This window comes from Amphiura filiformis, chromosome 18, assembly GCF_039555335.1.
Source record: "Amphiura filiformis chromosome 18, Afil_fr2py, whole genome shotgun sequence".
Taxonomy (NCBI): domain Eukaryota; kingdom Metazoa; phylum Echinodermata; class Ophiuroidea; order Amphilepidida; family Amphiuridae; genus Amphiura; species Amphiura filiformis.
The window spans coordinates 44,917,959-44,943,291 of record NC_092645.1 but is presented as its reverse complement, the minus strand read 5'-3'; positions in this window follow the sequence as shown (position 1 = coordinate 44,943,291).

The window sequence follows — 25,333 nt, the reverse complement described above, 5'->3', positions numbered from 1 at the left end:
TGGCACGCTCCTGGACTGCAGATTATCTTTGAGGTTTAATTGTCTGTTTTTATTCCCGCACCTGTTGTTTAAACCCTGTCGTAATCAATCTACAACGGGTTGTATTCGGATTCGTGGTCGCATCGTCATCAGTAAACGCACATGTTCGCGGCACACTGATGACGTCAACAGTAAAATGATTGGATCAGCTACAAATGTTATATAGACAAATGTGCCAATAAATGACAAAGTGTAATACGTATCATCATTGGTTAATCCAAAATAAAGCAGGAACGTGTACAAAACATATGGCATATGAACCACAAAGTATGAAGTCACAATAATAACGCTAGCACGGAGCGTTGCAATATCAAAACGATTGTGGTTTCCATGACGTTGTCCGTTTGATATCTGAGGAGCAATCCTTGCTGCTTTTTTGCATGCAACTATTGATAGAATTAAATACCCGACTATTAGAGTAACGAAGAGTGAAACAAACAGAATGATGTTAATTAGCAGGTGCTCTTCACTTTCATGCTCTTCATTTTCACTCTCACAAAAGTTCAGTTTATTAACGTAAGCTCGGAATACCGCAAACAAAACGACAATTAACAGGTTTCCTATTTCCATACGAATGATAACTTGATTTTGGATCTCCCAACGATTTCTGTGTAATATGCATTTCGCTCTTATGATAGCCATTTCTGCCATAATAAGCACATTGTGCCATTTGAATAAATTGTTCAAGAACGTAGTAAGTTGACACCAAGGTGTCTGTGAAGAATCGTGTCTGAGATGGTATCTGGTTAAGGCGTTTGCAACAGGCATTGCGATTAAAGAAGCTAGGCCGTTTCCGACGCATAAAGCAGACGCCAGAATGTTGAACGACGTATGCAACCGTCTGTAACGCAGAATCGTTACACAGAATAAGGTATTAGACAAAGTCCCAAAGATGAATATTAGGACTTGTAACGTCATGACAAAATACGCCATACCAAAATGGTATGGGTATGGTGAAAATTGCGCTTCGGTTGTTGCAAGCGTAGTTGAATGGGTGGAGTTTGCCTGATTTTCCTCCATTTCGTTCTTAAAACGTTGAAAATATTATTCCACCTGCTCCGATAAAATAGGTAAATTGATTGAAATTATAGAATCAACTCTCTTTCTTTGTAGAAATCAGCTATTCCATCACCGTGTTGAAGGATGAGGTGAGGTACTTCCTGTGTAACGTTGGAGCCTCATGATGTTATGCTATATACTTGGCCTACAAATCATAAAATGAATTCCGTTAGTTGGGACAGATGTCCTCTTGTCAGATTACAATAGGATATCATAATCAGTTCATGACGCACACAGCAACCTTACTATTAATATCAAATCGAGCTGCTAATGTGTTCATTCCATTTGCAATTCATACTCCCCTGTGGAAGATATTTCCTAAATCTTCCACAGGGGTAGTGTGGATTGCAAATGAAATAGCCCAATGGCTCATCATGCAGTTATTGTTAACTACATGTACAACAACACAGGGGCACTCACAATAGGCAATTGAACCCTACTGGTAGCGCTGTGTTGTAGCTATATGGGATGAACTAGTTAGCATCATATATCAAAAAGGAAAAAAGCTATGATTTTAGTACTTGCTCTATGTTTCAATTACTTATTCTTTTCCAAATATCTGAATCTTCAACCCGGTACAAGCTTTAATAACGGGGAACGTGCATTTTTATTAAAAAGAAATCCTACCATCTATCCAAATTCCAATGCACATTTTGCTTCATCGGGCGTATTTGGAAGATTGGTGTCATAAAACCGTGATAGGTACAAATTTAGTACTTTCTGTCAATCAATTATGGCTTATTCTCTACATGTCAATCTTTAAATAATTGGCATAGTCCTTATAATAACGGTGGTCCGCCTTGATGAGTAAATGACAGCAAACAGCTGCAAACCAGTGCAAAATACCCCAAAACTCGGTCAGTGGAGCTCTGCTCATTATCGATTGGATTAGTCGTCCGTAGCGGACAATTCGGTCGCTCATTGGATCAATATTATCAGGTGGTAATAAATTTGCATTGGACAATAGATTACTATATAATGGTTTAGTACTGCATATATCGGTTTAATCTTCAATAAGCGGGTTTATGGCTGGAAAGGTCACGGTGAATATGCCGTGCACGACACTGCGTGTCATTTTGATTGTTACTATTTTGCTCATTAAACATGTTAAAGAGATCCAATTAGGTTAACTATTCACTGACTGTATACTGATAAAATTATATTGTAGTCATGGTTATATATACATTAATGAAATAATCACAGGTTTTCTGCACACAATTTTGCCTAATTGCTTCTATAATTGATCAACAAGCATAACTGGGGTATTCTCTTTAAAATCCACACTCCCCCTTTTGAAGATTTAGCAAAGCTCTTTGACAAATAAGTATGGGTTTCTAACTGATGGCAAACCAGCTATCTACGGTGACGCTCTTCCTTAAGGCCAAAAAAAAAGTTGTTTGTTTGTCCTCCACCGCCCGCTCCTCAGATTAAGGCCTGACCAATATTTTTTTTTATTTATTTTTTTTTTATAAAAATAAGTAAATTAATTTTTTTTTCAGATTTGAGTATCTCTGGACCTAGCTAGAGCTAAATACTAAGATCTTTCATGGTTGAAAATAAAAAAGGCCCCCAAAATCATTTGTGTCTTCAATATGCAAAGTTATAACTTGTGTTCATGTCATAGTCTATTATTTTTAGTGACTTCAAAATACATTGGATTTGAAATCATTAAAAGACCATGACATGAACACAAATTATAACTTTAACTGCATATTTAAGAAACAAAATGTTGGTTTTTTTAAGTCATCATGAACGATTGTAGCATTTAGCTCTAGCTAGGTCCAGGAATACACCAAATCCGAAAAAAATATCCGCCCGCCCGCACGTCCTCTTTCAAAGCTGTGGAGGACAAACAAACAATTTTTTTGGCCTAAGGGTAGACGAGGTATTGTTGGTCGAAGCAGCCAAAACCAAAATCGATTTTCATTATCTAAATCAATATATTATTGAAAAATAACACTTTGATGTTTTGCAAAAGTTCATTCTACAAATCATAGACTTTGAAAACTTGCTTGATTTGTTGTTTAAATGTTGTTGTTTCAGCCCTCTTTGCAACATAACTCAAAACCTATACAGGACCTACAAATGTATATCTGTGATTCTTCTACACACTCGATATGAAATGATCTATGCAAATTTGCCAAAGCTCACTACCATTCGCAAGATGCTGTGAACTACCAAATCGTAACAGTTTAAAATAGTTGCTAACCTTTGAATTTCTCAAGTGTAATGTGGCTATCCCAGGCGTCGACTGATCGTGTTCTAATCTTATAATTTTCTTCGGAAGAGGAAGGTCCAAATATTTTGGAGTCATATGCTTGTTCACAAAAGATTATTTATCAAATAAATTGTGACTACTGTCATTTAAAATTTAGATTGTGTGATGTGCCCTGAGTAATTTAATTTGATGATTTATCTCTGTTTACAATTAAAATCTATTTTATGAGACATTTTAGGATTCCCCTTTCTTGCATCAACTTGATCAAAACAAATCGAACCATTTCTAATTTTGGATCATATGGGAATGCCCCTAGAGATTGTGAAGTGAAGATGATGTCACGGGATTCCCCTCAGGAAGTGATGTCAGGGGATTCCCCTCAGGAGGTGATGAAATGTGAAGGGTTAATGTTATAATTAAGACTTGGGAATTTCCCAGACTGCAGAATAGTGTGAAGGTAGTAATAGCCTATTAATAGATTGGGGGTTTTCCATGTAAATACAATTATTGACACAGTTGATAGTGTTGATCTGGGCTAGCTAGCTAATATGCTTACAGTCCAATTCCTTCAAAGAAAGGAAATTGCAAACCAGAAATATGTTATGTAGTCAAAGTACTACTATGTGTCAGTGTTGTCGGAGAAGATCTAGAATACGTCAAAGAACGTACTTCTTCCAAGAAAGGAATATATATTCTTCTGTCGACTTGCTGAAGTCCCACTGGTCACAATTAACACCCGTCCTAAAGTAAATAGGTCCAAACCTAGGAGAATTCACCTTTATCACAAGGCAGATTGGTCAGCCATTAAAGAAGATCTCACAGACATAAGCAGTGACTTTCAAGATATCTGTTCAGATATGGTCACAGTGGATGATTTGAGGGATGACTTCTGCACTAGGGTCAAAGGTACCATGGATAAAAACATCCCTACCAAGGTAGTTACTCCTCACAAAAGCCCCCCGTGGTTCAATCGTTATGTATCACGGATCTACAGGAAAAAGAAAAAGGCTTTTATTAAGGCCAAACACTCAAATAACCCCGATGACTGGGAGATCTTTCGATCACTTCGCAAAGAACTGAACCGGCAATCGCGTCGGAACTATCGTCAGTATGTCAGAGATACATGTTCAGAGTCAATGAAGAAATTCTATTCCTTCATTAAGAGTCTAAAAGAGACTCCTTTGGTGTCCCAACTTTAAAAAGTGATGGTACTCTTAGCTCTGAGAATGCCAAAAAGGCTGACATTCTAAACCAACAATTTGAGTCGGTCTTTCATCAGGAAATAGTTGATAATCTCCCACACATACCAGGCCCAAAGTTTCCATGCATGCCTGACATACACATATCCACAAATGGTATCACAAAGCTACTGACCGATCTTGACCCAAACAAAGTGACAGGACCTGACGGCGTGCCTGCACGTATCCTTAAGATGGGGGCAAAGGAGATTGCGCCAGCCCTGGCGACCATCTTTCGGAAATCACTCGAGACAGGAAATTTGCCTGAAGATTGGAGGAGTGCCAATGTTACTCCAATCTTCAAAAAGGAGATCGCACTAAACCCTCCAACTATAGGCCGGTATCGCTTACCTCTATATGTTGCAAGGTGATGGAACATGTCATCCATTCGAGTGTCATGAACCATCTAGACAAATATGATATATTGAATGACCACCAACATGGCTTTCGCCGAAATCGATCATGCGAATCTCAACTGATTTTGACCATTAATGACTTCGCCAAATCCCTCGACAAGGGGCGACAGACAGACGCTATCATAATGGATTTCAGCAAGGCATTTGATGTGGTAGCACATCAAAGGCTTTTGCTGAAACTTGCCCATTATGGTATACAGGGACCGACTCACACATGGATTACCAACTTCCTGATGCATAGAAAGCAAAAGGTTGTTCTTGGAGGTGATGCTTCGGACTGGGTACGTGTCCAATCAGGCGTTCCGCAGGGCACAGTGCTCGGTCCGTTGCTCTTTTTATTATATATCAATGACCTACCAGACAAGATCACCTCCACCGTCCGACTTTTTGCTGACGACTGTGTAATTTACAGACCCGTCAGCAGCGACGCAGACGCAGACCTACTTCAACGTGACCTTGTCCGACTTTGTAGCTGGGAGCAGACATGGTGTATGGCGTTTAACACTGACAAGTGTTTTGTTTTAAAGATCACAAACTCCAAACACCCCAAACAACACAAATACTCATTAAACGGTACATTCCTTGAAGAAACAAACTCACATACATACCTTGGTGTTGATATTGCTAGCAATTTGAAATGGAATTGTCACATCAATCGCACAGCTGCAAAAGCTAACAGATCGCTGGGTTTTATCAAACGTAACTTACGGGGATGTACTGAGGAAATCAAGAACATTGCCTACAAATCACTCGTTAGACCTTCGCTTTGTCAAAAACAACTATGACAAGCGCAGCAGTGTCACCGACATGCTACAAGACCTGGACTGGCCGCTACTTGCTACCAGACGGAAGATATCTCGTCTAAGCCTATTCCAGAAAGCACACGAAGGTCACCTAGCCGTCCCAGTTCGAACCCTACTGCACCCGGTAACACGCTTTACTCGCAAGTCACACAGCAAGTCATTTATTCAACCACAACCATCCAAGGACTGCTACAAATATTCCTTCATACCACGATCCGTTACGGAGTGGAACTCACTACCAGAAGACACAATAACCATATCTGACCCAATCGCATTCAAAGCTCAACTACAGCAGCTGTTCAAGTAAATAAGCAACAAAAAGCACACACACCGCAACCGGTTCACTTGGGGTGTTGAACTGTAAAGAACCAGAACCAGAACCAGAAGTCTGGTGTTTTGATTCAACGCAACTGTCAATATAAGTGGGGGCAACTGCATCGCAGTCCTGCTTCCTGTAGATATTGTGTGAAAGCTGGAAATAGCACCAAAGCAGCGCAAGGAGTTAAGTTTGGAGAAAGCAGCGCAAGGAGATAACGGTTTGGAGAAAGCAACGCCATTTTTTGTGTGAGGATTTCATACACAAGGATATTTATAAGTTACGCAAGTGTACACTGGATTTCGCTGATTTTCGCAGCACAAGTGAATAAGGATATATTACATCAGTCGTCCAGAACATTACAAGAACTCTAGGATCACCAACAAGAAGACAGCTGGTTAAGTACTGATAGAGTAAAACTGTCATTGTGTGATTTTATTGTATACGGTATGCGATATTGTTATTACATGTATATGTACCAATCATACTCTGTTTTCAATTAAAGACTTAGATTTTGTTAGCTTAATCAAACAGTGTATTTGTGTTGTGCATTCGTGTGAATTTGGGTAGAAGGTGATTTTGGCTTTGAGTCAAGTACGACTCGTAACAATTGCATGATCAATCAAAATTTTGCGCGTTTTTATTTTTTAATATGTTTTGCGTCTGTGTGAAAGGATTGGGAGATCGTATTTATTTTTCAATCCTAGAAAGTGGGTCTCATGAAAGATTGATTCTGGTCACTGACATATTTGGCACCCTCCCTCCGAAGAAAATGACACCCCTTACAAAATATTATGTAACCAATATTGAATGTTATGTTCTTAGCCATGCGCGTATTTTGGGGGGGCTTTGGGGCGCCAGCCCCCGGGGTCAAAGTAGGGGCGGCAAAAACGAAGGGCGGCGGAAGAAGAAGGGCGGCAAAAACAGGGGCGGCAAAAATGAATGGGGCGGCAAAACGAATTAGCAAATAAAAATTGAAAAAGCATAAAAAAAAATGAAAAAAGGTTGCTTTTAGGGCGCTTGCGCTTAAAATCCTTTTTTTTTTTTTTTTTGCTCTTCACTTTTCAAACGACCGTGAAAAAATTGGGTCAACCTTTTCGGGCTGTTAAAGAAGGGGCGGCAAAATTGTTTCTTCTTCAGCCCCCCGGGGTTGGGGCGGCCACGGTACGCCACTGTTAGCTCACGTGGTTTTAGCTATATCAAGTTTATACTTGTATGCTACATTAATTCAATTGATTTGTGGGTTCGAGCCAAAGGTGTATGGGTTCGAGCCAAAGGTTTATGGGTTCGAGCCTAATGTTTGTGGATTCGAGCCCAAAGGTGAGTGGGTTCGAGCCCAAGGTTTATGGGTTCGAGCCCAAGGTTTGTGGGTTCGAGCCAAAGGTGTATGGGTTCGAGCTCAAGGTTTGTAGGTTCGAGCCAAAGGTGCGTGGGTTCGAGCCAAAGGTGTATGGGTTCGAGCTCAAGGTTTATAGGTTCAAGCCCAAGCTTTGTGGGTTGGAGCCTAAAGCTTGTGGGTTCACATCCATGGTTTGTGAGCTCGGGCCCAAAGTTTGTGGGTTCGAGCCTAAGGTGTATGAGTTCGAGCCCAAGGTTAATAGGTTCGAAAGCTAGGGTTTGTGGGTTCGAGCCCAGGTCGACAAGTGAATTATGTGTTTGTTGATTAAATCAATATATACTGCGCACAAAAAGAATCCGTACACTTAAAACAAAAGCAATATCTTAAAGACACTAACCTTAAATTACCAAATGAAGTATTCAATAGATGGAGAATTTTGATACCTCATTCGACACTATGCGACTTTCGGACTTTATTTTCCCAAATTATACCACTTTGAAAAAGGAGAACATTTTGACCAAATTTACATGGTTTTTTCTAGAGAAACACGCTAATTTTGAGTACAGCGAGTGAGTGTTAATCTGTTGCGCTATAATGAGCCCGTCACAATAGCCGGTCGGAATCGCCCTGAAGGAGGAAATAGCCCAAATTTGTCACTTTTGAAATGTTCTCTTTTTTCATTCAAATTGGAACGATTTTGAGCATCTCACTCGTTTGTCTTTTCTGCTGGTATTGTTGTTTCACTTAATATATAGGCCTATGTCTTTATTTTTGGAAGATGACAAAGTGGCGGGAAAACACCGTCAAATTTAGGCGCGATTATACAAAAACACAAATGTACATAGTGTAGACTATGCTATGCTATCTTAAGTAGATAGTAACCATGGTAACGGTGCATGTACGTAGGCGTAAACCGAATTCGGTCGATGTGAAAGGTTAAATAAAATTGACAAGTATATGAATAAGATGAAAACGTGTGCCAGTGTACTGTGAAGCAAACACATTAGTTCAAGAGATTTCAGTTCATGCACAGCAATCGTGCAAATTATGTAAAAGTTGCCGTATTTGGCAAAGTAGGCCTACTTATAAATTTGATTAACCTAGGCTATGGAGCCATTTCAACAAACATTTATAGTAGAAAAAGGTCATTGAACTTTGCACAGGGGGTCAAGTTCAAAGTTACTTAAAGTCACAACCCACACCTAGCCTTAAGGAGTCAGAAAAGGTATACTTTGACATATCTATGACGTATGGTTATGGAGTTATGGGCAAAAGGGTAACATTGTGACGTCATTATGTCTAACTTTGGCTCCGCATGGGGCGAAAATGAAAATTGCTCTGATTTTGTTGAAAATAGTCTTAAATTATTCATCCTGTTGCAAGAAATCCCGGAAAGAATAGTTATAACTCTCTAGAGTGTGCTTTCTTATCTAGGTAACACAACAATTGTGAAGGTCAAAGTGACTCAATATAAATGTAGAATTGAATGCGACTCAGTTGGTATTGACCTATTTGTTGTGTTACCAAGGTAACGAAACATCCTACATAGCCCAAACTATTTTTTTTTCTAATTTCTCATGGTAAGACAATTAGACAAATAATTTGAGACCATTTTTATCAAAATCGGAGCAATATTTATTTTCGCCCCTTGTTGATCAAAAATTAAGATATGACGTCACAATGTAACCTATTTGTCCATAACTACTTTAAACCGTACGTCGTAGATATGTCAAACTATACTTTTTCTGGATCCTTATGGCCCGAGGATGACGATGGTGTGAGTTTTGAGCAAGTTTGAGTAACTTTGAACTTGATCACTGTGCAAACATTCAATGACATTTTCCTACTAAACAGGGCCTTGAAATGGCTCCATAGCCTAAATGATTAGCCTAGCCTTATACACTCATGTACATTGTAAGAACTGCATGTCTGTCAAATGACTTGCACATTGGACTAAGTATGAAACATTTTTATTACATTTTCTAAACGGAATCACAGGGTACACTTGTTATTCATTTACTTTTTTCCAATCTATCTTAATGAGACCTGAGAATAAAGAACCTATCAACTCAACTCTTTTGATTTATTTATATATATTTATTTTCTATTTTGAACGATTTTGATCATTTCACTTACTTGGGATTTTCTGTTAGTATAGTGTTGTTCGACTTCAAGTAATATAGGCCTAAAATTCCGGAAAATGGCAAAGCAAAGTGAGAGAGAAACATCATCAATACTTAGTGCGAGTATTATATATATATTAGGCTATGTTACCTACAGCATACATGTATATTGTATAGCAACGTGTATAAGAAATCGTAAAGCAATTTTGGTGGGTTTAATTAAAATGATCCTGTGATTTATAAATAAGGTAAAAATTGTATCAGTGTATATGAAGAATTATTACTTTCCAGCAAAATCACGAAGCGTTTCGTATTATTTTAAAAAGGCCTACAAACATTGCCAGAAATTAAATATTGGGTTATATATTAAATATGTTTTATAACATTTTTTCAAAAGGGTTCACAAAACATTGTACATTATGTTATTTAAAAGTTGACAAAACATTGTTTACAATAAACGTATGTTGTCGAAATCGGAAATATTTTATGTTTTCTAATATGTAAACTTTTTCAAAACTGGTTGCTATTTTTTTAAACACTAGCGGGACACCCGGGCTTCGCGCGGGTCCCCGCTAGATGAGTAAATTGGAGCGTTCACTAAAACAGGAGGAATTACTGAACAAGTAGAATCATTGAAAAGGTACATTTTATTTATATAAATCTGTCTCTTCTTACATTTCCTTTTTTCCTTTCTTTTCAGTTTCTTCTACATATGGGGCTATTTTGTTCCCATAAAAAAAATGTTGCTGCTTAGCTTGTGATTTTCCGTTTCCATGTTATTTATTTATTTAACCCCGTTCCCATTATTTTCTAAATCTCCCTTTTAGCTTCTTTATTTGCTGCTTGTGATTTCCCGTTTCCATGTGTTTTATTTAATTCTGTTCTCATTATTTTAGCTTCTTTTTTTCTTACATTTCCTGATTAGTTTCTTTCCTTACATACATACATTAAATTCTTATAAGGCGCAATACCGTAGAAACCCGTCTACAAGGAATAGTAGCGACTGTGATGATAGCATATTTCACGCTAGCGCCCTCCACAATATTATATCATTATGGAATTTGAGCAAATCATTTACCGACACAAGCAGGTATACAATGTATTATTTTATCTTTATTTCGCATCTCACGAGCATAGCTCACTTGGCAAGGCATAAGACGTTGGTTCTTTAGATCGGAAGATGGTGAGTTCGAGCCTCATCACGGTCACACAAACTTTTATAAACAAAATATTGTTCAAACTTTTCATTTATATTTTCTTGCATTTTCAAAAGACTCCTTTCGTGATCATTTTTTTTTCATATTTAGTTTAATTTATTCTATTGTTTTTCTTTTATTGTTTCTTTTCTTTGTCTTTTTTTTCTTGTTTAATTTTATTTTTCTTAATTTTTCTTTGATTCATATAATATTGGCAGGATAAGGAGAGGAGGAACTAAAGACCCATTCAGTGATTTGCTCATCCGGACGATCGTAAAAATCATCAAAATTCACCTTTGTCATTGTCATAGATGTGGTAACATAGCCTGCTAGTGGTTCAGCAGAAAACCGTGTGACACATAATATACATTTGGCTACATTTTATTATACGATAAATACGAATTTATTAAACATGGTAACAAATATTCTCTAGCAGATCGGTTATACGATGGAACTGGTAGGCATAGGCCTATTATAAATTCGGGATATTAAATATCTTCCTGACGAGACAGATCTGCGCATGTGGTCAAATACGATTCCTTACTAGCCACAGACCGTCCGCTGGAATTAGTTGAACATGAACCATTCGCCAGAGAGTTGATATTCTTGAGAGGGCACTCTATTCACGTGGTTTCTTTTCCAACGCTAAAAGATCACGAATTTTGGTGGTTTGCAAATAAAAAGTGTCCGCACTATCGATTGATTACGTAACTGTTATGAATAATTTATTAGGTTTTTCAATGCAATCGCCTCGACCCATTAATACATATTATCTGTATTATCAAAGTACTTGGAATAGCAATCCGGGGAGTTCACTGAACTACGCCCTAATACTGATGGCGTTTTAATGGCGTTTAATGGCGCTAATCCTCTCCATACACAGATGAACAAATACAATAGATGAAGGTCAACACGTATGACCTCCTATGTGACATGTTATATGATGTGATGTACAAAAACCTGAATATCATAAAGATCAGTATTCGTTTGTGCATATGAACTGCACATTTACGTTGCTAGATATTACTCATTATATATAATGACAAATATTGGTATTATGACAATACGGTATATACATTGTATATAAAACGACTAATAGATCCTACTATCATGGCGTCAGGTCAATGTTCATCATACCCCGTATGTTTCTTAAAATTCATTCATATTTGAGACAAATTGCTGTGCCAATTTTATTGGTGCACAAGTAGATCCGTGTTTTTTTAATTTTCATTTCCTTTTAATGAAAGAATTAAGGTTTTCCACTGCACGGTGGCCACAAGGGTGATACTAATTTTAATGCTATATTTTCAAAACGAATACGTGCTCCCGGTTGGCTCTATAGCTATTTCACAGAAAAGGTATTTCTAGTGCAATGCAGCGTCGGACTCTAGCTGAGAGCGTAGCCTAAGTCATTCCGGACTCCAAAAGGGCTCTCCATACACAAATGAACAAACACAAAGGAGGGTAGTCTCCTCCGTGACCGGCTTCATTTCGATGGAGCGGAACCAAATTGGCTGCGGAGGAGACGGGTCATTTTTCCATGCAAATTTTTCAGTGTCAGCCGCTTGCATTCGCTATGGCTGTTGGTCGGACCAGGGCTATGACACTCTATTCACGTGGTTTCTTTTCCAACGCTAAAAGATTACGAATTTTGGTGGTTTGTAAATGAAAAGTGTCCGCACTATCGATTGATTACGTAACTGTTATGAATAATTTATTAGTTTTTCAATGCAATCGCCTCGACCCATTAATACATATTATCTGTATTTATCAAAGTACTTGGAATAGCAATCTGGTGAGTTCACTGAACTACGCCCAAATACTGATGGAGTTTTAATGGCGCTAATCCTCTCCATACACAGATGAACAAATACAATAGGAGAAGGTCAACACATATGACCTCCTATATGACATGTTATATGAGATGTACAACAACCTGAATATCATAAAGATCAGTGTTCGTTTGTGCATATGAACTGCATATTTACAATACTAAATATTACTCGTTATATATTATGTCAAATATTGGTATTATGACAACACGGTATATATACATGTACATTGTATATAAAACGACTAATAGATCCTACTATCATGGCGTCAGGTCATTGGTTCATCATATCCCGTATGTTTCTTAAAATTCATTCATATTTGAGACAAATTTCTGTGCCCATTTTATAGGCGTACAGGTGGATCCGGTTTTTTTTTTCATTTTCATTTCTTTTTGATGAAAGAATTAAGGTTTTCCACTGCACGGAGGCCACTATGTGATACTAATTTAATGCTATTTGTAAAATGAATGCGGATTCCCGGTTGTTGTTTTTCCACAGTGTGACAACTGTCCACCCATCCAGACAACATCATCACACAATAACAGTCAGCTACCTGCACAACCGATTCTTTTGTTCTGCAAGGCTCACTCAGTCATTTAATGAGGCAATACAAACGATCGAAATTGGTGTTGAAATGAGCAAAATTTTGAGTTACACCTTTTCAGTGTAAAAATTTTTTTCTTTTTCTAATGATTAGTTTTATTTTTCATTTTTTCAGTAAATGGCTGGAAAAACTATAATGCTTGATACTGATTTTTTATTTTAATCCTGGTGTTAAACTTAGGCCTGAAATTCAGTCATTTAGTGTAAGATATTCGATTTTTATAGGCTTCAGCTCGGCCCGCGAGCTTTTTCTTGGATCAACCTTTTAGCTTTTCAAAGTAATATAGTTCGCTAATGAAGGATTTTCCCCAACTTTCTAAAGCACATCACCGTGAGCTATATATCATAGTTTTGTCAGAATTTCCGTTTTGATTTCACCATCTTTCACTGTCGGCTGAAAAATTTCTAAATCAACACGTGAAATCTAAAGGCTAGTACTAGCATTGTGGATCGATATCCCTGGGTTTAATAGGAATACCGGCATGGCTATAGTGTTGCCAGAACTTCAATATAGCAAAGAAATTCCCAGACCTATAGCGCTCCTACTGATCATGTTTAACCAGAACACCCAATTGGGGATTTAATCGCTGGTCGGGCAATTTGCTTTCAATGAAAAATTGACCTGGATAACAACAAAGGAAATATCGACTATTTCAGCTGGTTGCTCTCGAGATAAAAGTACTCACCATTGCCTACTTTTACTTAGTTTGACATTTTCGGAGACTGAATGGAAAAAGGGTAAAACAAAACGGAAATTCTGACAAAACTATAACATATAGACCCACACGATGTGCTTTACAGAGGTGGGAAATATCTTTCTTTAGCAAACTATGTTAGTTTGAGACGCTAAAACATGAATTCCGTAAAAAGCTCGCAGGCGAATTCAAGGCCTATAAAAATCAAAAATATCACACTAAAAGACACAATTTGATGCTTAATTTTAACAAAAAAAAAAAAAAAAAAATTATATCCAAGCACCAAATTTTTAACTGACATTACTGAAGAAAAAAAAAATATTGCTTTATATTTGACCGAGAAAATTAATTTCATAGCAAAAAGGTGTATCTCTGAATTGTGCTGATTTTTACATGTATTGATCGACTTTTAGCGCGACTAAGCATTTCTAAAGAATTGGTTGTCCAGGCGGCAGACTGATAAAACGTTATTATTGTCTTATTAAAATCCGGGACTTTGGTTGACCTGTGCTAGACTCCAGCACATGTTAATGACGCAAAGACAGTTGTGGTAACACCATGGTCGCAGACCTGCAAAACAGATAGTAATGAAACCAGTTTTTATTTTCCTTGCTCTAGCGAGTTCACAGAGAAGGTGTTTCTAGTACAATGCAGCGTCGGACTCTAGCTGAGAGCGTAGCCTGAGTCCAAACGGACTCCAAGAAGGGCTCTCCATACACAAATGAACAAACACAAAGGAAAGTAGTCTCCTCCGTGACCAGCTTGATTTCGATGGAGCGAAACCAAATTGGCTGCAGAGGAGACGGGTAATTTTGCCATGCAAATGAGGTGAGTGCCCTCTTAAGAATAACTACTCTCTGGTCGGACCTCTCATCTCTCCACATCGATTGTGACCTATAATCCCCGACATTGCCCTTATGAACTCATATCCTCCTGTTTTTTTCAATACGCTGGCGAAGTTACGTAATAATCGGATTAACTACCATAGCAATAGGTGAAAACAATTTTGAATATACCGCGTTATACACTGATACGTTCAGGCGGTACCTCTTCATTGAACCATATCATGCTGCACCTGTAAGATTAGTATCTTTGAAAAGACCAGTATTGTATTCAATCTATGATTGCAGACATACACAGTACAGGTGATGAGTGTAACCTGCTTGTAGCGCAGCGCGATATGTTCAAAATTGTTTTCACCTATTGCTATGGTAATTAATCCGATTAATTACGTAACTTCACCAGCGTATAATGGCCGAATAAATTCTGACCATCACTTGGCTTGTTGGATTCGTCTATACTACAATTCGCTGTCAAAGTGACGTAATAATCGCAATAACTACCATCAAGCAGATTGCACTAATCACCCGCGTATGTCACCAAACATAGATTGAATACCACTCTTTTCATTAATACTAATCTTACATGGCGAGTGATTAGCATTTCTTTGACAACTATGGTTCAATGCATAGGTGCCACGTGAACGATGAAGTGCAGGGCTATATATTCGAAATTGTATTCATCAATTGCTACGGTAGTTAATCCGATTAATTACGTCACATCGACAGCGAATAGCCTATGAGTATGGGTTCAAGTGGAACAAAAAATAGTGTATGTCCATTGCTAGCTATGGTCATTAATCATGTTAGTGTTTACATCACTACTTATTTTTTTTTATTGAAAAAACTGCAATTGTGGCAACAGAACAATATTTATTTTGATTTCATTTCAAGTAGAAACAAAATCGTGCTTAAGCCAAAAACGCACCCTACCTACCATTTCTCAAGAATTGGGATGGCACAAAGGTGCAACATAGGTTTTTATTGCAAAGACGAGGACAGACAAGTAGTTACAACACATCTGTCTAACCGTGGGTTTCGCTATTATTTAAAATAAATGCTTTTACTAGTTTCTATAAAACCACAAAATTACTAAAAAAAACTATAAAAAAATATAATACAAAGCAAAAATACAAATTCAGATTAAAACAAATGAGTTTTTTCAAGAGTTTTTTGAAAACTGCAATTGAGCCGGCATTTCTTACATGCTGCGGAAGTGAGTTCAAAGTGATGGGCCTGCAACAGAGAAGGCTTGTTCACCTATACATTTCTTACTAAATGGTATTGCAAGAAGAGTCTTGTCTGTTGCAGACCGTGTAACCGGAGCCGTTGAAGGACGATTTATGTGAGCAAGTAAGTTGGCAAGATATTCAGGACCACAGTCATTGAGACATTTGTAAACATGAAGACATATCTTAAATTGAATACGTTTTGTGACCGGTAACCAGTGCAGTTTTTTCAGAAGGGGTGATGGACTATATCGAGTGTGGATGCATAGAAGATCAGTTTTGCCGCTCGGTTTTGAAGGGACTGGAGGCGAACTAGGTCTTGTGAGTTTGCGCCATACAAGAGGGCATTGCCGTAATCAAGACGGGAGAGAAACAATGCTCGGACGACAAGGTGACGTGTGTCCTGGTCAAGATTCATTCATTCATTCATTCATTCATTCATTCATATTTTATTTTCATCAATCATCAAAATGCATGTAATACATAAAAGCCAACAAAGTAATACAAAATATATAGAGCTAGAATATTAAATACAATCAGGAATCAATAGTATAATCAAGCTTACGATTAAATCAATATAATGTAAGTCAATACAGTAATATAATAATGCATGCTTAAGCAGACTACATTTTAAATGACAGTAATGATAATAATAATAATAATGATGATGATAATAATAATAATAACACAAATAATAATAATAATAATAATGATGATAATAATAATAATAACACAAATAATAATAATAATGATAATACAATATAGTACTGCATGATTAATTATTAAGCAAGATTAAGCAAGCATTAGATTATACAAAATATATGAATGATCATTGATATAATGAATAGTCAAAATTAATATGAAATATGAGGCAAGAATTAATGTTATAATTATATATCGATACAATCAATTAGTAACAATTATATCAGTATAATATAAATAAATACAACAACATAATAATGCATGTTTATCAGAATACATTTTAAATGGTCATTGATACAATAAATACAAAGTATAGTAATACAATTCTAAACTAGGTTGTTGAGCAAAGGAAATTGAGAGGGAAAAGAGATGATTGACGAGGACTCTGCTAAACGCGGGGCGTGAGGTGCAGAGACCTCATTGACACACAAACATACACATACACATATCCGACAAAAGAAAAGAAGAGAAAGGGATATGAAAGGGAAGAAAAAGAAAAGTGAAAGAGAAGAATAGTGAAGGTCATAGCTACTAATTACGTCAAGAGCATAATGGAAACAAACGCCTACGGTTTCTGATGATGATTCTGATGATGCAGTATTAATGTGAAGTTCGGTGGCTACTATTGTAGGAATGCAAGCAGTAGAGGATAATTAAAGCACACAAAGGGAACACAGGGGGAACACAATACAAAGATTGGATAGCAGCTAAGTAGAATTAGAAAATCAAGCACAACTACCGTAAAGCTTCGAGGGTAAACATGTAGTGTCTATGCCAAATCATATTCACCGATGAAACATTTTTTCAGCCTGCTTTTAAAGGCAACATGTGATACAGAGTGTTTGATGTTAAGAGGGAGAGAGTTCCAGAGAAGTGGTCCTCTGGTTTTAGAGGTTTTACCAGCAAGAACAGATTTAGTAGGAATGATGAATGGCTCATTAGCATGTCTGGTGTTATAGGGGTGAGCAAATACATCAATGTTGAAAAAATTGTCATGAAGAAGATCAGGAGGGAGTAGACCATTATACAACTGAAACATAAAAGAACCAAGTTGAAGCTTATAGATATCATAGAGTTTTAGAGTTTGAAGGGAGGAAAATAGAGGATCAGTGTGAGCAAGCCATAGGGAGTAGGTACAAGTTCTAATAACTCTCTTTTGAAGAAGGAACAGTGAATGTAGGTTAGAGTTGTTGGGGTCAGCCCATACCAGGGCACCATAGGAAAGATATGGGAGGACAAGGGAGTTATAGAGAGTAAGAATAGAAGATGAAGGGATGAATTGCCTGACCTTACGGATGATGCCGTTGTATTTGGAAACTATTTTTGAAATGTGCTGTGTGTGGGAGTTCCAGGAAAGGTTGTGATCTATAAGCAGGCCTACGAATTTGGTAGTGTTTACTTTTTCAATAGGTGTGCTATCTATTTTAATATCATAAGAAATATCAGGTTTATTGTTATGTTTATTTTTGAATACAATATAGTTCGTTTTCTTTATATTTAGTGACAATTTATTTAATTTAAACCAGTTAGATATTATTTTAAGTTCTCTATTTACAGTTAATTCAAGTAATTTAGGGTCACGGTGTGAAAAAAGTATATTGGTATCATCAGCAAACAATATGAAATGGGGAGTAGATGTTGTGCAGGGAAGATCATTGATGTAGAGTAGAAAAGAAGAGGACCCAAGATAGATCCTTGGGGGACACCGCAGGTTACATCAGAAGAATGAGAACAAGAGCCATTAATCATGACTTTTTGGCTTCTTCCAGAAAGGTAGTTTTTGACCCAATCATTAGCAAGACCTCGAATAGCATAATGATACAGTTTGTCAAGAAGGATTGTGTGGTTTATGGTATCGAAGGCCTTGCTAAGATCCAAAAAGATACCAATTGTGTGGAGTCTCTGATCTAGATTATCAGCAATCCTACAATAAAGATCATTCACTGCCATGTTGGTGGACCTTCCTGGTCTAAAACCAAACTGATGTTTAGTTAGTATATTGTTGCGGGTGATAAAATCTTCGATCCTAATATATACAATTCTTTCAAGAAGTTTGGAGATAGTTGGAAGAATGGAAATGGGCCTGTAGTTGGTAAAGTCATGTTTGTTACCAGACTTGAAGATGGGGGTAACGTTGGCTTGCTTCAGTGTTGATGGTATGATGCCTGTGGAGAGGGATAGATTAAAGATATGTGCAAGTATGGTGCAGATGGAAGGAATGATTTGTTTTAGAAGGTTGTTGCTGATGCAGTCATTACTACTACTGTGGCTGTTTTTAAGTTTAGAAGTTAATTTAATGATCTCCTCTGAGCATGTTGGAGATAAAAACAAACTATCAGGGCTATTGTTTGAAGAAAATGTATGATTAAACTCAGGCGGTGGATCAGGAATCTTCTTAGCCAGTGTTATACCTATATTAGCAAAGAATGAATTAAATTGATCAGCAATTTGTTTATTGTCGGTTAATTTAGAACCATCTTTATCAACGAAAAAGATTATTATTTGAAACAATAGCACTAAAGTATGTTATTTGCAAAGCCAAGTGTATGCTTAAAGTGAGGAAGCACATAAAGATCATAAAACCAATGGAGGGAAATGATGGAGCCATACACGTGTCTTGTGCAATTAATATAATTAAACAAGATGATATGCTAAGATTTTGAACTCAAATACAAACTACTAGATATAAACATCATAATCAAGTTCATGTCTATAATTAAGACAATAGAAAACCATGATCAAGTGAGAGATACTGAACATAATTCAATATTTAAGTGGGAATTGACATGCAATCAGTGTATAGTAAATGAGACAAAGTAGAGTAATTATTTGAAACAATAGCACTAAAGTAAGTTAATTGCAAAGCCAAGTGTATGCTTAAAATGATGATGCAAAGAAAGATCATAAAACCAATGGAGGGAAATGATAAAGCCATACACGTGCCTTGTGCAATTAATATAATTAGACAAGATGATATGCTAAGATTTTGAAATTACTAGATATAAACATCATAATCAAGTTCATGTCTGTAACTAAGACAATAGAAAACCATGAATAAGTGAGAAATAGTGAACATAATTCAATATTTAAGTGGGAATTGACATGCAATCAGTGTATAGTAAATGAGACAAAGTAGAGTACTATTATTTGAAACAATAGCACTAAAGTAAGTTAATTGCAAAGCCAAGTGTATGCTTAAAGTGAGGAAGCACATAAAGATCATAAAACCATTGGAGGGAAATCATGGAGCCATACACGTGTCTTGTGCAATTAATATAATTAAACAAGATGATATGCTAAGATTTTGAACTCAAATACAAATTACTAGATATAAACATCATAATCAAGTTCATGTCTATAACTAAGACAATAGAAAACCATGATCAAGTGAGAGATACTGAACATAATTCAATATTTAAGTGGGAATTGACATGTAATCAGTGTATAGTAAATGAGACAAAGTAGAGTAATTATTTGAAACAATAGCACTAAAGTAAGTTAATTGCAAAGCCAAGTGTATGCTTAAAGTGATGATGCAAAGAAAGATCATAAAACCAATGGAGGGAAATGATGGAGTCATACACGTGCCTTGTGCAATTAATATAATTAGACAAGATGATATGCTAAGATTTTGAACTCAAATACAAACTACTAGATAAACATCAAGATAACGGCATATGCGGCGGATATTGCGTAATTGATAGTTTCCAGATGAAACCAGACTGTTAACTTGTTTACACATTGTCATATTCGAGTCAAAAATTATTCCAAGGTTTCGGATGTTACATGATGGTTCAATATGGATGTCGGCGACCTTTAACTGTACTTTGGGGAGCTTTTGAAGGCTTTGGTATGACCCGGCTATAAAAAATTCAGTTTTATCATTGTTCAATTTGAGTTTGTTTTGATTCATCCATTCCTTTATTTCGGCGATGCACTGCTCAAGTTTCGCAAGTGCTGTTTCAGCAGCACCTGCTATCTTTGGGTTGAATGATACATAAAGCTGAGTGTCATCAGCATATGAATGAAAAGAAACATTGTGACTACGAATAATAGCTCCCATCGGTTGTGTATATATAATAAATTGAACTGGTCCAATGACGGAACCCTGTGGGACATCATAAACTAGTTTTGACTGTTCAGAAAAAACATTACCAATACTTACGCTGCTACATCGAGAACTCAGATAACTATTGAACCACTTAAGTACAGTACCAGACACACCTATATCATTTTTCAGACGATCAAGTAGCAAACCGTGATCCACTGTATCGAATGCTGCAGACAGATCAAGAAGGACCATGAAAACCACTTCTTGTCTGTCTACAGCATTCAGTACATCACTTTTACTTTGAGTAACGCTGTTTCTGTACTACAATTTGACTTATACGCAGACTGGTAAACTTCACCCAGATTATATTTGGCCATGTGGTCGTTAAGTTGGTTTGTCACAACCTTTTCAATAACTTTTGACACAAACAAAATATTTGATACTGGCCTATAATTCTTTAAATTATTCCGATCTAATGATGGCTTCTTTAAGATCGGAGATATCACAGCTCTTCCAAGTGATTTAGGGAATATACCAGTACTCAAAGATGAATTTATAATACGGGTGAGTGTTGGAAGAAATACTTCAAGATTTTCTTTCAATAACCATGTGGGAATGGGGTCTATGACACTAGACTTGCTATTACAATCCCTCACTAGTCTTCTTATTTCATCAGGGGACATAATGGTGAATTCATTAAAACTATGAACATTATGATTTGATCTTACATCATAAGCAGTACATTCATTAGTTTCAGACTCAATACTGTCCAGATCATTTCTGATTTTCGAGACCTTTTCTTCAAAGTAGTTTGCAAACTGATGACACAGTGACTTAGTTGAGTCACATGATGGTAAGGTACGGTTATCTTTGTTCAACAGATTGTTTACAGTTTTAAACACACCCTTTGTGTCAGCATCAGATAATTTGTCTTTGTAATACTTGGTTTTATTACTTTCAATAAGTTGATTAACTTTTTGCTTTTGATCAATGTACGCCTTCCTATCTTCAGACGTTCGAGATTTTCCTTCTTTGCTTCGTTCCCGTTTCATTTAGTTACTTTAACCCGTTGGCCTATTACTCGTACCTCTTGTGACTTGATTATTGACCTCATATTTTTCATGCAACTGTAACTAACCTTGGTATTATTGCGATTAAATATCTTGTGCAACTTGTGCCCTCGGGGAAAATGCTTGTTTATCAGTTTGATGAATGTTCCGCCGACATTTGTTTTTACGTTCTTGCTGTAAGGCGGGTTAAACCATATTATCTTCCTTGAGCGGTTCTTCTTCTTTCTTCTTTGTTGCTGCTGAATTTGATGGATCCGTCGTATCCGCTAGATTTCAGTGCTTCGTTGTAACATGGTGCAGCTTTTTCATATGTTCTTTGGTTCGATGATAGCCTGTTGATTCTCTTTTCTATGGCGGCAGGGATGTGCTTGATGATTTGTGGATGGATGGTTGGTCAATAATCAAGTCACACAATAATAAGGTCATCAAAGTAAGGACTCATAAACAAACCGAAACCGCAAGGAAATGCAACTGTAGAATCAAAGCAAATTGTCCCCTCCGTGGAGAATGCTTGACTGAAGCAATAGTGTACAAGGCTACTGTAACATCTGATGTGGAATCTAAAGTATGCATAGGAATTTCAGGAGGACCGTTCAAAGATAGATTCCGTAACCATACGAAGTCCTTCAGACACGAGAAATATGAAAAAGAAACTGAACTTTCAAAACATGTTTGGAACCTTAAAAGAAGTAGGCCTAATTCCAATTATGAAATCATCTGGGAAATAGTTAAACAATCAAACACTATGAGACGAGAATCCGGTCAATGCAATCTTTGTCTAGAAGAAAAACTTTATATTCTAAAAATGTCTGAAGAAACCCTAATAAAAAAAAAATCCGAACTTATCTCAAAATGTCGCCACGCAAGAAAAAAGAAGTAGGCGCAATTAAGTTGTTGTTTTGATTTTTGATTTGCGGTGCCATTAAATTTTCGCGCGAAATTCACATCTATTTCGCGTAGGCCTATCCGCGTGGGTCGACTTTGCGTATGTTTCATATCCACGCGTGTTTATGCGTAGGCCTATCCGCGTAGGCCTGTTTTTGCGTATTTTTTCGGTTCCGTAATCAAGGATCAAAACAACAACAGCGCAATAGTCTGACGATCGCCGTGAGGCGTGAAACTACTAGTTACTAAATGCTGAATTTTATTTAGCCAAAATTGTTTTATTAAATTAGCTCTACCTTGTTAAAAATTGGTATTGAGCACTGTGAAACGACTATCGAGTGACTATTTATGTTACATACATACATACATACATACACACCCCCCTACACATATACATACAACATTAGCCTATTTATAGTAAGATAATTTGTGTTTGATGGGTTCGTGTAAGATCTCGGCAGAAAAAAATACGTTGAATTTTATTGGTGTATATTTCTTATTCTGAAAGGCATTATTTGTTAAGTTTCATACACGAATACATGTCTGTTAGTCATCTTAATCTGCATATATATGGACGTGTATAATCTTAAAACCTATACAACTTGATATAAATTCTGAACACAGTATCCTTCAATTTACGCATAGAACAATCATAGGCCTAATATATTTAATTGAGTGATACAAATGTTCAGCAGTTTTAAAATTTGATTTTGTTTTCGTACATGTACATCATTTTGTGTCAATTTTGATTCCGTTTGTACATAAATTAACACGGAAGGTAAACTAACTTTGAAATATAATTTTCTCAAAATCAACTGATTTTACAACAATGATGTACAACAAACATTACGGCCAATTAATCGAGATTCTGTCGAGCTTGTTACTGGACCTGGATGACCTCTGACCTACAATCAAGGAAATTAATGTTAGCACACTCTGGCCCCGACTCTGGCATACAAAAAAATAAATGTAAATCGCCACCCCTCTCCATCAGTTCAATGTTGATGACCCGGGGTTGATGAAAACACTTTTCCCATTGGACTCTCCAGTCTCCTCAACATTGGTTGAGGCCCGGGGGGGCACTCCAATTTGAAATGGATATAGGTGTAGGGCTGACACTTTCGCACCTAGGGGCATTCGGTGAGAGCAAAATGTAAAAAATATGGGGTCATTGGGTGAGAGCATGATTTTTGTCATTCGGTGAGAGCAAAATGTTAAAAAATATGGGGTCATTGGGTGAGAACATGACCTTTTTTTAAATGGAATCTTTGGGTGAGAGCCGAAAAAGCTCTACAGAAACCTCGAAAATCGAATTTCTAGTTCTAAATGGCTTCAAATTTCTTTGTTTTTTCAAAATAAGTAACCAAATCAGTGATAAATGAAAGTTGCTGTTCAAATTGAACTTGTAAGGGTCTTTGGGTGACAGATCAAATGGAAAAATAAGGGGTCTTCGGGTGACAGAGCATGTGTTCGTAAAAAATATGGGGTCTTTGGGTGACAGCGATGCTGAAAAAGGGGTCTTAACAGCCCTACATACGCGTCACCTCCAAAGTTGAGTGCCCTCGCTTCGGGGGTTGAGGTGGGAATGGGGAGGAAGGGGGCAAGGGAAGGTTTTAACTTCTCATCAAACATTGCTTTACTAATATCACAGAGCGGCAATATATGAGGAGTTCTAACAATTTGTCAAAGTATGCCAACTATAATTATTTCATTGATTGTAGGTTTTGACATCATCAAATATAGCAGCCACCATGCGATTAACATGACTTTGGACAACCGTAATTCAAGGAATTATTACATTACAAGTACACAAGCCAGTAAAGTGTGAGCAAGGATTTATGTAAAGAACAACTCAGAAATTAGTTGTATATAAAGAGACATCGTAAAACACAATATTTACGCTTTTTTACAAATTCCCCAGCAAACACAAAACGTTTTCAACATCATTGGCAAAAGGTTAGAAAAGGTTGCCAGAAAAAGTTCAAATGTCGGATTATATTAAGGACATATAAAGGGTATAAAACGTGTTCATAACATTCAAAAGCATTTGTTGATAACCTACTGGAAATATTCTAATATAATGTTATTTAGGCCATGTAGGTTTTGACAAAATATTTGACAAAAAATGTTTGCAAAAAATATTTTACAATAACATTTTTAAAACATTTTTAAAATATTTTTGTAGTGTGTTTTCATACAAAATGTTTTAAAACGTTTCCATAACCTTTACATTTGATTTGATTTGATTTTATTCGGCATCTCCATATTGCACATACAACATTACAAGGGAAATAGATATAAAATGCATTAAGGGAGCACGGTGGCCTAGCGGAACGGGCACTGACTCATAATCGTAAGGTTGCGGGTTCGAGCCCCGGCGACGCCATCGTGTTGTGCCCTTGAGTAAGGCACTTTATCTCGATTACTCCTCTCCACCCAGGTGTTTCAATGGGTACCGGCATTCTTAAATGCTGGGAAGGTAACAGACTCGCTGTAGAGGAGGTGTAGCGATCCCCTATAGCAACAGTACATGGAGGAGTCTGGCCCAATCGCCAATGAAAGAGAGATGGGCACTCCGATCACTGTTTATACAGGATCGTCTCCTTTACCTTTATGTGTTCATGTATAGGTACACAAGCATCAGCCAATCTCGATTACTCCTCTCCACCCAGGTCTTTAA